Source organism: Grammomys surdaster, unplaced genomic scaffold, assembly GCF_004785775.1.
Source record: "Grammomys surdaster isolate TR1022 unplaced genomic scaffold, NIH_TR_1.0 126546, whole genome shotgun sequence".
NCBI lineage: Eukaryota > Metazoa > Chordata > Mammalia > Rodentia > Muridae > Grammomys > Grammomys surdaster.
The window spans coordinates 11,372,622-11,383,124 of record NW_021621338.1 but is presented as its reverse complement, the minus strand read 5'-3'; the positions used below and the strand labels follow the sequence as shown (position 1 = coordinate 11,383,124).

General features: G+C 46.5%; 1 pseudogene; it reads left to right on the top strand.

Moving 5' to 3' along the window:
* Positions 1 to 6,560: 6,560 nt before the first annotated feature.
* LOC114614972 lies at positions 6,561 to 7,577 on the top strand (annotated as a pseudogene).
* The last annotated feature ends 2,926 nt before the right edge of the window (positions 7,578 to 10,503 follow it).

The window sequence follows — 10,503 nt, the reverse complement described above, 5'->3', positions numbered from 1 at the left end:
AGTTGCCACCCCTGTATCTCTCCTCTACTTCCTCCTTCCTTATTGGGCACACCGTGACCAAGAGTAAAGAATGATTTCCTAGGGTTTGGGAGTGGCTTTTGTAGAGTTCTTACCTACCATATATAGAGCCCTGGGTTTCATCCCCAGAATCAAAATCAACCAATCAATCAACCGATCAATCAATCAACCAATCAACTTGATTACTCAGAATCTCTTGCTGCTAAATATAAATATGTAACTTGATTCTGATCCATGAGATGGATTTATTTAGGCCTTCCAGTGTAAGAGTCCATGATTCGACAAAGAATGATGTCCTGGACTCAAATGGTATGTAAACCCAAAGAGTGTTTGATTCTGCAGAAGTCCAGCATACTGGGGTCTCCCATTACTCAAATAGAGAGACAACCAAATGAGCTTGCAGGCCTGATTTAAAGCACCTTAGGGGATTCTGGGGTAGGTGACCTCTGTGTCTGTTGGGTCCATCTCTGTATAGACATTCCATTACCGAGGTATGGGGGCTGGAAAGTTGCTGGGGAGGTCTGGAAACTGTTACTGAGGAAGTCTGGAAACTGCTGCTGACCCATTGTGCTTGCCTCAGGCCAGGTTGTGGGGCAGCTTCTGAGGCCTGGACTTGCCTGGAATTGCCCAGTTCTTGGAAAGAGAGATTCAGGCCTGAACTGCCAATCTGAGGCCTGTGATGGAATCAGTGTAGCCTTCTCACCAGGAAGGTGATCTAAAGGAGAAACCTCTTTCTGTCCTTGTGTAGTTTGCTCTGACTGTGACTCTGGCAGCCAGTTTTGGATCATGGGGCAACCCTGAGGGCAGACATATGTATTAGCAAGTAGAAGATGAGGAAATCTATGTCCAACCAACCATGAGCCATCAACTATGCTTTAATTCATGCATTGATACAGGAGTCTTTCATTGTGTATTGTACAGTGGATGTATTGTCTGCATCTGCTTTGGAAGACACTGCTGTGTGAAGCCATGAGCCTGTCTCCACTTACTCCACTCATTTATTTAAAAATAAGTCTCACTTGCAGTCCTGGATATCCCAAAACTTTCTTTATGTAAAGACCAGGCTGGCCTCAAACTCGTAAGCAGACTAAGCTGCCCTGGAACGGAGAGAAATCCCACTGCCTTTGCTACTCCAATACTAGAATTATAGGCAACACCATGACACCAAAACATATGGCCCTATTTTTCACATCAGGTATCCCAAGGAGGGGGTCTGAGCGCTCTCTCTCTCTCTCTCTCTCTCTCTCTCTCTCTCTCTCTCTCTCTCTCTCACACACACACACACACACACACACACACACACAAAGTTAGAACTTGGCAGCAGATGAGCAGAGCTGATAATACTTTAGAAAAGGGAAAGCAGATAGAAACTCGGTAACAGACTGAACAGAACAAAGAAACTGAAACCGACCAGAAGCTCAGCAGCCCTGGAGAAAGGAAGGCAGCCGCCTCTGCAGGCTGGGTCTGCAGGCGGCTAGACCCCAAACTGGTTGAAACTTTAACTGATGAATTCTTAGATATTCAAATTCCCTCCTCCAGACCGGAAAGCCAACAGCCCTTCTTGAATTCTCCTTCCTTCCCTTTTTCTGTCTCTCTTTCCTTCCTCCCCCCCTCCCTTTCTCCTGTTCTCTCTCTCTCCCTACCTCTCTCTTTAGTGTATGTACTATTTGTGTGTAGGTGTATGCACATGTGGGCATGCATGTGTATGTATGCATTTGAGTGACTGTGTGGAGGTCAGAGGTCAACTTGAGTTGTCTTCACCTTGGATTTTGTTTTTGTTTTGTTCTGTTTTGTTTTTGTGTAGAGTCTCCCAACAAAGAACTCAAAACTCATAGATTTGGCTAGCCTAGCTGACCAACGAGCTTCAAGGGCATGCCTACCTTCATGTCCCCACATCCCGGTGATAGTAAAAGAGCACCACCGCTCCAGACTTCTATGTGGATGCTGGGGTCCTCAGGCTTGCATAGCAGGCATTTACCCATAAACCACCTCTCTATCTGAATTAATATCTGCTACTGCATAATATATTGCCTCATGCTCTAGTGCCTCCAAATAAAAATGAGCCTTTATTATAAATGTTACATTTTCTGCAGACTGTGGTTCTGGGAAATGTGGCTAGGGAGTTTGGGCTTCGTGTCTATTTCCCTTTGGATCTGGAAGATTCCTAAGGAGTTGAAGGCATGGTCTCTAGTTGTTGCCATTTTCAGGTACTAGAATTGGCTTTGATAGAAGTAGGTCATAGGGGAAGGGACCCCTGAACTGTATAAGGGGATCCTGGTCCCTTCTCCCTTTTCTCTCACACTGATTTCCAGCCACCATGAGCAAAGTTACCCACTGTGTGCTCCCTGCTGGGATGCTCTGCCTCTCCGTGCCCCCCTCTGTCTGCTTCCTTCCCTCTCTCTAGATAGTTCCTCCATTCTTTCTACATGTTTGTCATTGCCTGCTCTTCTCCCCTAACATGACCCTTTTTCTAGTTTGATAACCTGCTCAGCTACACACACACACTCACACACGCACACAAGTGTATATAATTTTAAATCTCGATTTTGCACATAAAAGAAACTTGGCCGTATGTCTTTCTGAATCTGGCTTATTTCAGTGAATAATTTCCAGGTCTGTTCCTTTTCCTGTGTCATGGGCTCATTTGTTTTTGAGCTGCATGGGATTCTATTGAGTGTATTACCACACTTTCTTATATATTCATCTGCAGATAGTCATCTACTGGCTAACTACACCACAGTGCTGTGTTCCCTATTGGGAAGCTATAACAAAGGTGGAAACAGCAGTCTCTTTTTTTCTGTAGACTAGTCCTTCTTTCTTATTTCTGCAACGTCATATCAGTTACACAGGCCAGATGGACTCAGCATGCAGCGGGGTTGGGGGAGGGGCATCTGACACAGGAAGTCTGAACCCCAGGTAGGTAGGTGCAGGGAATCACTGGGACCGTCTTGAAGATTCATTATGGCTTTCTCAGGGACAGAGACCTGAAGACCACCAGACATTTGGGGAAAGCCTCTAACCTGAGAGAGACAAGGATAAAAAGAAGCACAGGGAAGGATTCTGAGAACTCAACACACAAGGAGCAGATGGAAATTTCAACAGGAGATCTAAATTATCAGAGAAAAGGGAAGAGCCGCCGCATGGCTGGAGGTAGTAAAAATCAAAATCAGAGATTGGGGCTAGCCAGATGGCTCAGTGGGTAAGGCACTTGCTGCCAACTCTGACAACCCGAGTTCACTCCTGGACCCACATAGTGGAGAGAGAGAACTGATTCCCAAAACTTGACCTCCACAAGTACGCAGTGGCATGTACTGCCTGATGATGATGGTGGTGGCGATGATGATGAAGAGGAGGAGGAGGATCCAAGAAAATCTACACAAAACACTACCAAAATGTAAGAAGTCACATATAATGAGATATATCCTCTGGTAAACAAAACTAGGAACACAGAAACTCATATAATCTTTAAAATAAACATCTCAGCTGGGCATAGTGAAACAAGCCTGACAGCCAAGGTCTCAGGAGATGGAGACTAGAGAACCATAAGTCCAAGGTCATATCCACCTACATAGTATGCTTGAGGCCAGCCTGGACTGTTTTATTTTAGCAAGATCTAAAATAAAACAAAACAGCCATCCCATAAATGTGCACTGCATGATGGCACTTGTCTTTAATCTCAGCATTCAGGAGGCTGAGGCAGGAGAATCTGGAATCTGAGGCCAGCCTGGGGTATATAGTTTCAGGGAAGATTTACCATTTGGTGAGATACAGCATCAAAACAAAAACAAAAAACCCCAAAACCAAACAACAACAAACAAAAGCAAAAACCACAGAAATTAGGGCTGGTGAAATGGCTTAGTGGGTAAAGGTGCTTGCTGCCAAGGCTGACAATCAGAATTTGATTCTTGGGGTCAGAGAGAGAGAGAGACGGACAGAGACAGAGACAGAGACACAGACAGACAGATAGAGGGACAGACAAAAAGAGACAGAGAGAGGAAGGTTGGGGGAAGGAGAGAGAGAGAATCAGCTCCTGCAAATTGTTTTCTGACCTTTACACACATACTGTGGCACACACACACACACACACACACACACTTTGAAAATAAGCACAAACAAACAAATAAAATGACCATTCCAGAAAGTACTTTCTAAGACTGTTTATTTTAAGTATAAGAATCTAAAGTTGAACCTGAAGAGCTGGGGCTTCCGGGAAAGGTTCCACTTGCATCTGTGTTCGAATCCCTGCCCTGTGGTCAACAGATAGCAGTGGGTTCAGAAGCTAACTAAACACTTGAGCATCAGGCCATGTCTTTGTCACACTCGGTACAGCCTGAGGGCTGGGATGAGGATTCTGGGACCTGTCATCATGAGTGAGGCAGAAAGAAAGGGCAAATAAGCAGAATGGCAGCGTGTCGGATGGCAGACAGTCCTCTGTGTGTTCTTTTGGCCATACTATACGGATGCTTAGGCAAAAAAAGAAATTTATGGTTTAAAGAAACTGGAAGTCACCCTGAGCCACACCTTTACCTGTGCCTGACTGTGAAGAGAGCTCCTGGTCCTGGACTGCTCGGGCAGAGCACACTAACATCACCCACGGCCTGCTTCGTGGACAATTCTTTGGCACTCTGTATTAAGTCACACCCTTCCCACTTTGGTCTTCATTTTGTAGTTGACTGGGTCAGATGCTTTGGCTAACAGAACACTGGCATACTCAGAGTTACTAGAGGCTTGAGGTGTGCTTGCATGTGGTTCTTTTCCTCCTGAACTGTCAGTGACTCCTCCAGGCCAAGCAGTTGCCATCTTGGGAGTTCAGCTGTGACCTCTGCTTGCAAGGGGATTATACCAACTGGGTTTGTTGAGGACTTATACCCACTCATCGAGAGGTGTGGAGAGTCACAAAACCCTTACCTGAGAATCCTACCACTCTACCACTTGTGAAGCTCTGCCTTAATTGCATATGGCCTCAGGGAGGGGCTAGATTATATAGGCCCAGGAGAGGGGGCTGCTTTACCTATGTGGCTATAGGGAAGCCCTCATTCTTGCTAGGTAAAGGCTTTCCACTTACATCCCATTAAGGAGAAGAGCACCCATAGCCCTAAGTAACCCCTCACCCATGCTAAGTAAAGGGACCAAGTAAACTCAGCGGTTCCCTAGAATGACTTTAGTGGGATTGTGCCTTTGTTTATCATTGAGAGCTAGGAGGAGGGGTAGACATTGCTTACAGTGCCTTCTGGAAAGGAATTTAGCAACAGCAACCTTCCTAGGCTAGACCTCAAGTCTTAGGAGGAAGAAGAGAGACAAAGGCAGCAGAGATGGTATCATCTGACTTCCTGTTGACCCACACAACTGTGAGAATAAGTAATTATTGCCCTAAGCCCATCACCCAGAAGGAAGTCTTACTACATCTAGAAGTCTCTTGGTCCAGTCAGGTGGACAGTTAAGATTAATTATCATGGCAGCTAGACAGTACCCCTGCAAACAACCCTGAGACCTATACACCATGACCATGGCAATGCTTATACAAGACAGCATTTAGTTGGGGGCTTGCTTACTGTTCTGGAGAGTCAGTTCATTATCATCACAGCAGGGGACATGGCAGCAAACATGATGCCGGAACAGTAGCTGAGAATTATATTCTGATCTGCAGGCAGAGAGAGACTGAGACAGAGCTTGGCATGAGCCTATGAAACTTCAAAGCCCATCTCCAGTGACACACTTCCTCCAATGAGGCCACGCCTCCCAAACCTTCTAATCCTTTCCAATAGTCCCACTCCCTGGTGACTAAGAAATCAGTATATATGAGCCTATGGGAGCCACCACGGCCTCCTTGGTTATATATATAGCACTGTGTCTCAGGCTCTGTGGGTAGAACAGACCTGCAGCCCTAGGCCCAGGCAGGGCCTGATCAAGGACTTTTTTCAAGTGTCAGGTATGCTAGTAAGCTACTACTAGTGAAGGTGAGGTGAGTAGGTGGGTGGGGGGTGGGGAATACTGAGGAGTGAAATCACACAGAGTGAACGGAACTTGGTAATTGTTGAGTGCAGATGCCCTCTGCTGCAGAACCAAGTTGCACCCCCCCCAACCCCCTTATCTTCCTCCCTTTAGCAGATCCAAGGGAGCTGCTGCTGCTTTTTTGCACAGCCTGATTGGCTACTTGCATGAGCAGTTGCCAGCTCAGACTAGGAGGAAATTCCACACTGTCAGCCAGCAGCACAGATTGTTGCAGAAAAAAATGACACAACTTATCCTCTGGGCAGAGGTGCAAATTATTACACATTTCCCCAGCCTCCTCCCTCACACAGCTGGTGCAAGAGAGTGTATATTTTTCCATGGAGACTGGAGACTTTTCCTGCCTGTGGTGTCTTATGAGCAAACATGTCCCGTGGTACTCCGTCCACATCCATTCCTGAATCCCTGTTCTCTGATAGCTAAGTGACTTGTGTAGGCCCTGTGGCTGAGCATATATAAGAATTGCGGCTCTCTGCTCCTCCCTGTTCCAGAGATCGCCGCATCTTCTTGTGCAGTGCCAGCCTCATCCTGTAGATGAAATGGTGAAGGTCGGTGTGAACGGATTTGGCCGTATTGGGCACCTGGTTACCAGGGCTGCCTTCTGCTCTCCATCTGGTGGCAAAGTGGAGATTGTTGCCATCAACGACCCCTTCATTGACCTCAACTAGATGGTCTACATGTTCCAGTATGACTCCACCCATGGCAAGTTCAACAGCACAGTCAAGGCTGAGAATGGGAAGCTTGTCATCAACGGGAAGGCCATCACCATCTTCCAGGAGTGAGATCCTGCTAACATCAGATGGGGTGATGCTGGTGCTGAGTATGTCATGGAGTCTACTGGCATCTTCATCACCATGGAGAAGGCCAGAGCCCACTTGAAGGGTGGGGCCAAAAGGGTCATCATCTCTGCCCCTTCTGCTGATGCCCCCATGTTTGTGATGGGTGTGAACCACGAGAAGTACAACAACTTGCTCAAGATTGTCAGCAATTCGTCCTGCACCACCAACTACTTAGCCCCCCTGGCCAAGGTCATCCATGACAACTTTGGCATCGTGGAAGGGCTCATGACCACAGTCCATGCCATCACTGCCACTCAGAAGACTATGGATGGCTCCACTGGAAAGCTGTGGTGTGATGGCCGTGGGGCTGCCCAGAACATCATCCCTGCATCCACTGGTGCTGCCAAGGCTGTGGGCAAGGTTATCCCAGAGCTGAATGGGAAGCTCACTGGCATGGCCTTCCGTGTTCCTACCCCCAATGTATCTGTTGTGGATCTGACATGCTGCCTGGAGAAACCTGCCAAGTATGATGACATCAAGAAGGTGGTGAAGCAGGCATCTGAGGGCCCACTGAAGGGCATCCTGGGCTACACTGAGGAACAGGTTGTCTCCTGTGACTTCAACAGCAACTCCCACTCCTCCACCTTTGATGCTGGGGCTGGCATTGCTCTCAATGACAACTTTGTAAAGCTCATTTCCTGGTATGACAATGAATACGGCTACAACAACAGGGTCTTGGACCTCATGACCTACATGGCCTCCAAGGAGTAAGAAACCCTGGACCATCCACCCCAGCAAGGACACTGAGAGCAAGAGAGAGGCCCTCGGTTGCTGAGGAGTCCCTGTCCCCAACACTGAGCATCTCCCTCACTATTTCCTTCCCAGACCCCGATAACAACAGGAGGGGCCTAGGGAGCCCTCCTTACTCTCTGAGATACCATCAATAAACGTTCGCTGCACCCCCCCCCCAAAAAAAAAATTGCATACTAGGTTCCCCTCTGGATGTTTCTGAAAGAGATAACATTCAACTGAAGATTCCAAATCTCCAGATGAATGACAGCATGGCAGGCATATGCACAGACACACACACACACACACACACACACACACACTCAAACACACAAATACATACATATACACACATGTATACACACACATACATACTGTGCTTATTGGTGCAAAATGGTTGACTCTAGGACCTCTGTTTTGACCTCTGACACACTCTTTTCTCAACTCACTGCATCTTTTCTGTCAATTTCAGAGACTCTGTCCCACTTGAGTTCAACTTTATTTTTCTTAAACAGGATCTGACTTTGTAGCCCTGACTGGCCTAGAACTTGTTGTATAGACAAGGTGGCCCCAATCTCCACTTGGATTCAATTTAATGACTAATTATTGAGCTTCTGTGTTGAGCAGAACATTGGTGGGCTCTGGGGAGAATTCAGTAAGTAATTAATAGTGCACAGGATCTGCCTGCAAAGTTTGCTGTTTAGATTGAAGGGAGAGCTACCCATGGTTTGTGTGAGGAGAGACCAAACCGAATCAGCACAGAATGGGGACATTGGAGGGGTTTCCTAGGCCAAAACAGGAGGTCAAGAGCATCAAAGTATCAGGATAAGTAAAGTATGGAGGGAAGGTTGTCCAGAGCAAGGAGTTTTCAAGAAGCAACCGACAAGGTGGATTTCTTTGTGAGCCAAGAAGTTAAAGCACTTCCCGGTAATAGAAACCACACTGGTTGGTGGTGTCAACTGCAGGAGGTAGATACCTTTATCCTATAGTACACAATTCAAAGTCCCTATCCCTCTTATTTAAAGAGATATATTTTGAAATATTTTGCCCTTGTGGCTACAAAGATAAATATTAAGTGTTAATATCCAAAGTTAAATTATGGTCACATATCCTTAGAGATAACTTTTTGGTGTTGCTGGGATCGAGCCTAGGACATATGGCAGGCTCAATATGTACTCCTCCACTGTCTTTGTTAGGGTTTCTATTGCTTTGATGATATACCACGATCAAAAAGCAAGTTAGAGAGGAAAGGGTTTATTGGGCTTATACTTCCACACTGTAGTCTATCATTGAAGGAAGTTAGGAAAGGAACTCAAACAGGACTGGACCTGGGAGGCAGGAGCTAATGTGGAAGCCATGAAGGGGGTGCTGCTTACTGGCTTGCACCCTTTGGACTGCTCAGCCTGCTTCCTTATACCACAGGCTCAGGGATGGCACCACTCACAGTGGCTCAGGGATGGCACCACTCACAGTGGGCTGGGCCCTCTCCCATCAATCACTAACTTTAAAAATGCTCTACAGGCTGGCCCACAGTTCAGTTTTTGTTTGTTTGTTTGGTTTTTTCTTTTTTTGGTTTTTCGAGACAAGGTTTCTCTTATAGCCCGTGCTGTCCTGGAACTCACTCTGTAGACCAGGCTGGCCTCGAACTCAGAAATCCACCTGCCTCTGCCTCCCAAGTGCTGGGATTAAAGGCATGTGCCACCACTGCCCGGCCACAGTTCAGTTTTATGGAGGCATTTTCTCAACTGAGGTTCCTTCCCTCAGATGACTATAGTGTGTGTCAAGTTGATACAAATGTAGCCATCATAATGACTGAGCTACATTCCAGCCCTAGACAGCTTCCTTAGAAGTTGTTCTGTTGCTGGGCAGTGGTGGCGCATGCCTTTAATCCCAGCACTTGGGAGGCAGAGGCAGGCAGATTTCTGAGTTCGAGGCCAGCCTGGTCTACAGAGTGAGTTCCAGGACAGCCAGGGCTACACAGAGAAACCCTGTCTTGAAAAACCAAAAACCAAAAAAAAAAAAAAAAAAAAAGAAGTTGTTCTGAATCCCCATTGTTTTGATGGATTAAGAGACAGTAAAATCTGCCCCATTATAAAAACTCTGGGAACAGCAGGAACTAACCTCTCAAGTGCAATTGATTAACTTACTCACCATGAATAACGTGCCCACTTAACCACATCTCCTAGGAGAACGTCTACTCCACTCAATGAAGGACCAGGCTGATCATCAGTGGTAATGAAACAAATATCTTCATGAGCAAGTCTGGGTAGAAATAACATTCCCTTCTAATAGCTGGAGACAGTTGCATACAACTCTCACAGTCCCACAGGGGAGGCACTTACATACTTAACAATGTGTCCATCAGGTCCTGCATACAGCTCCACAGGGGCTGCTTACTTACCTAACAATGTATCCACCCACAGCTATTCAGGAGTGTGGGGAAGGGGAGGAGTGTCTGTGTGTGTGTGTGTGTGTGTGTGTGTGTGCCCCTGGGTGCCCGCGAGTGGGTGTAAGGGATGAGAATTCTGAACTTTCTCTTTTCCTTTTCAACTCTGTTATATTTTCCCTAAGTGTCTGGGTGGAAGGACTTCATAGGGAAACAGAAACCTGTCTGCTTTTATTTTCTCAATGTTTGGTCAACTACACTTCTTAGCTCTGTGGAACATCCTTCTAATTTCTTTTGTTCTGATTGTTTACAAGAAGTTGTGTGTGTGTGTGTGTGTGTGGCCTTGCTTTGTCTACAGCTTTCAGGGTGAGGGAAAGCTCAGAGCCCCAACAAGCCATAAGATTTTGTGACTGTCTGTAAGTGTTCAGTCCACAAGCAAATGGCATGTGATTTGTGTTGACTTCCAAATGTACACCTAGCCTTGATCACCCACAATCTCCGAACATTGTGTTAATCTTGGGG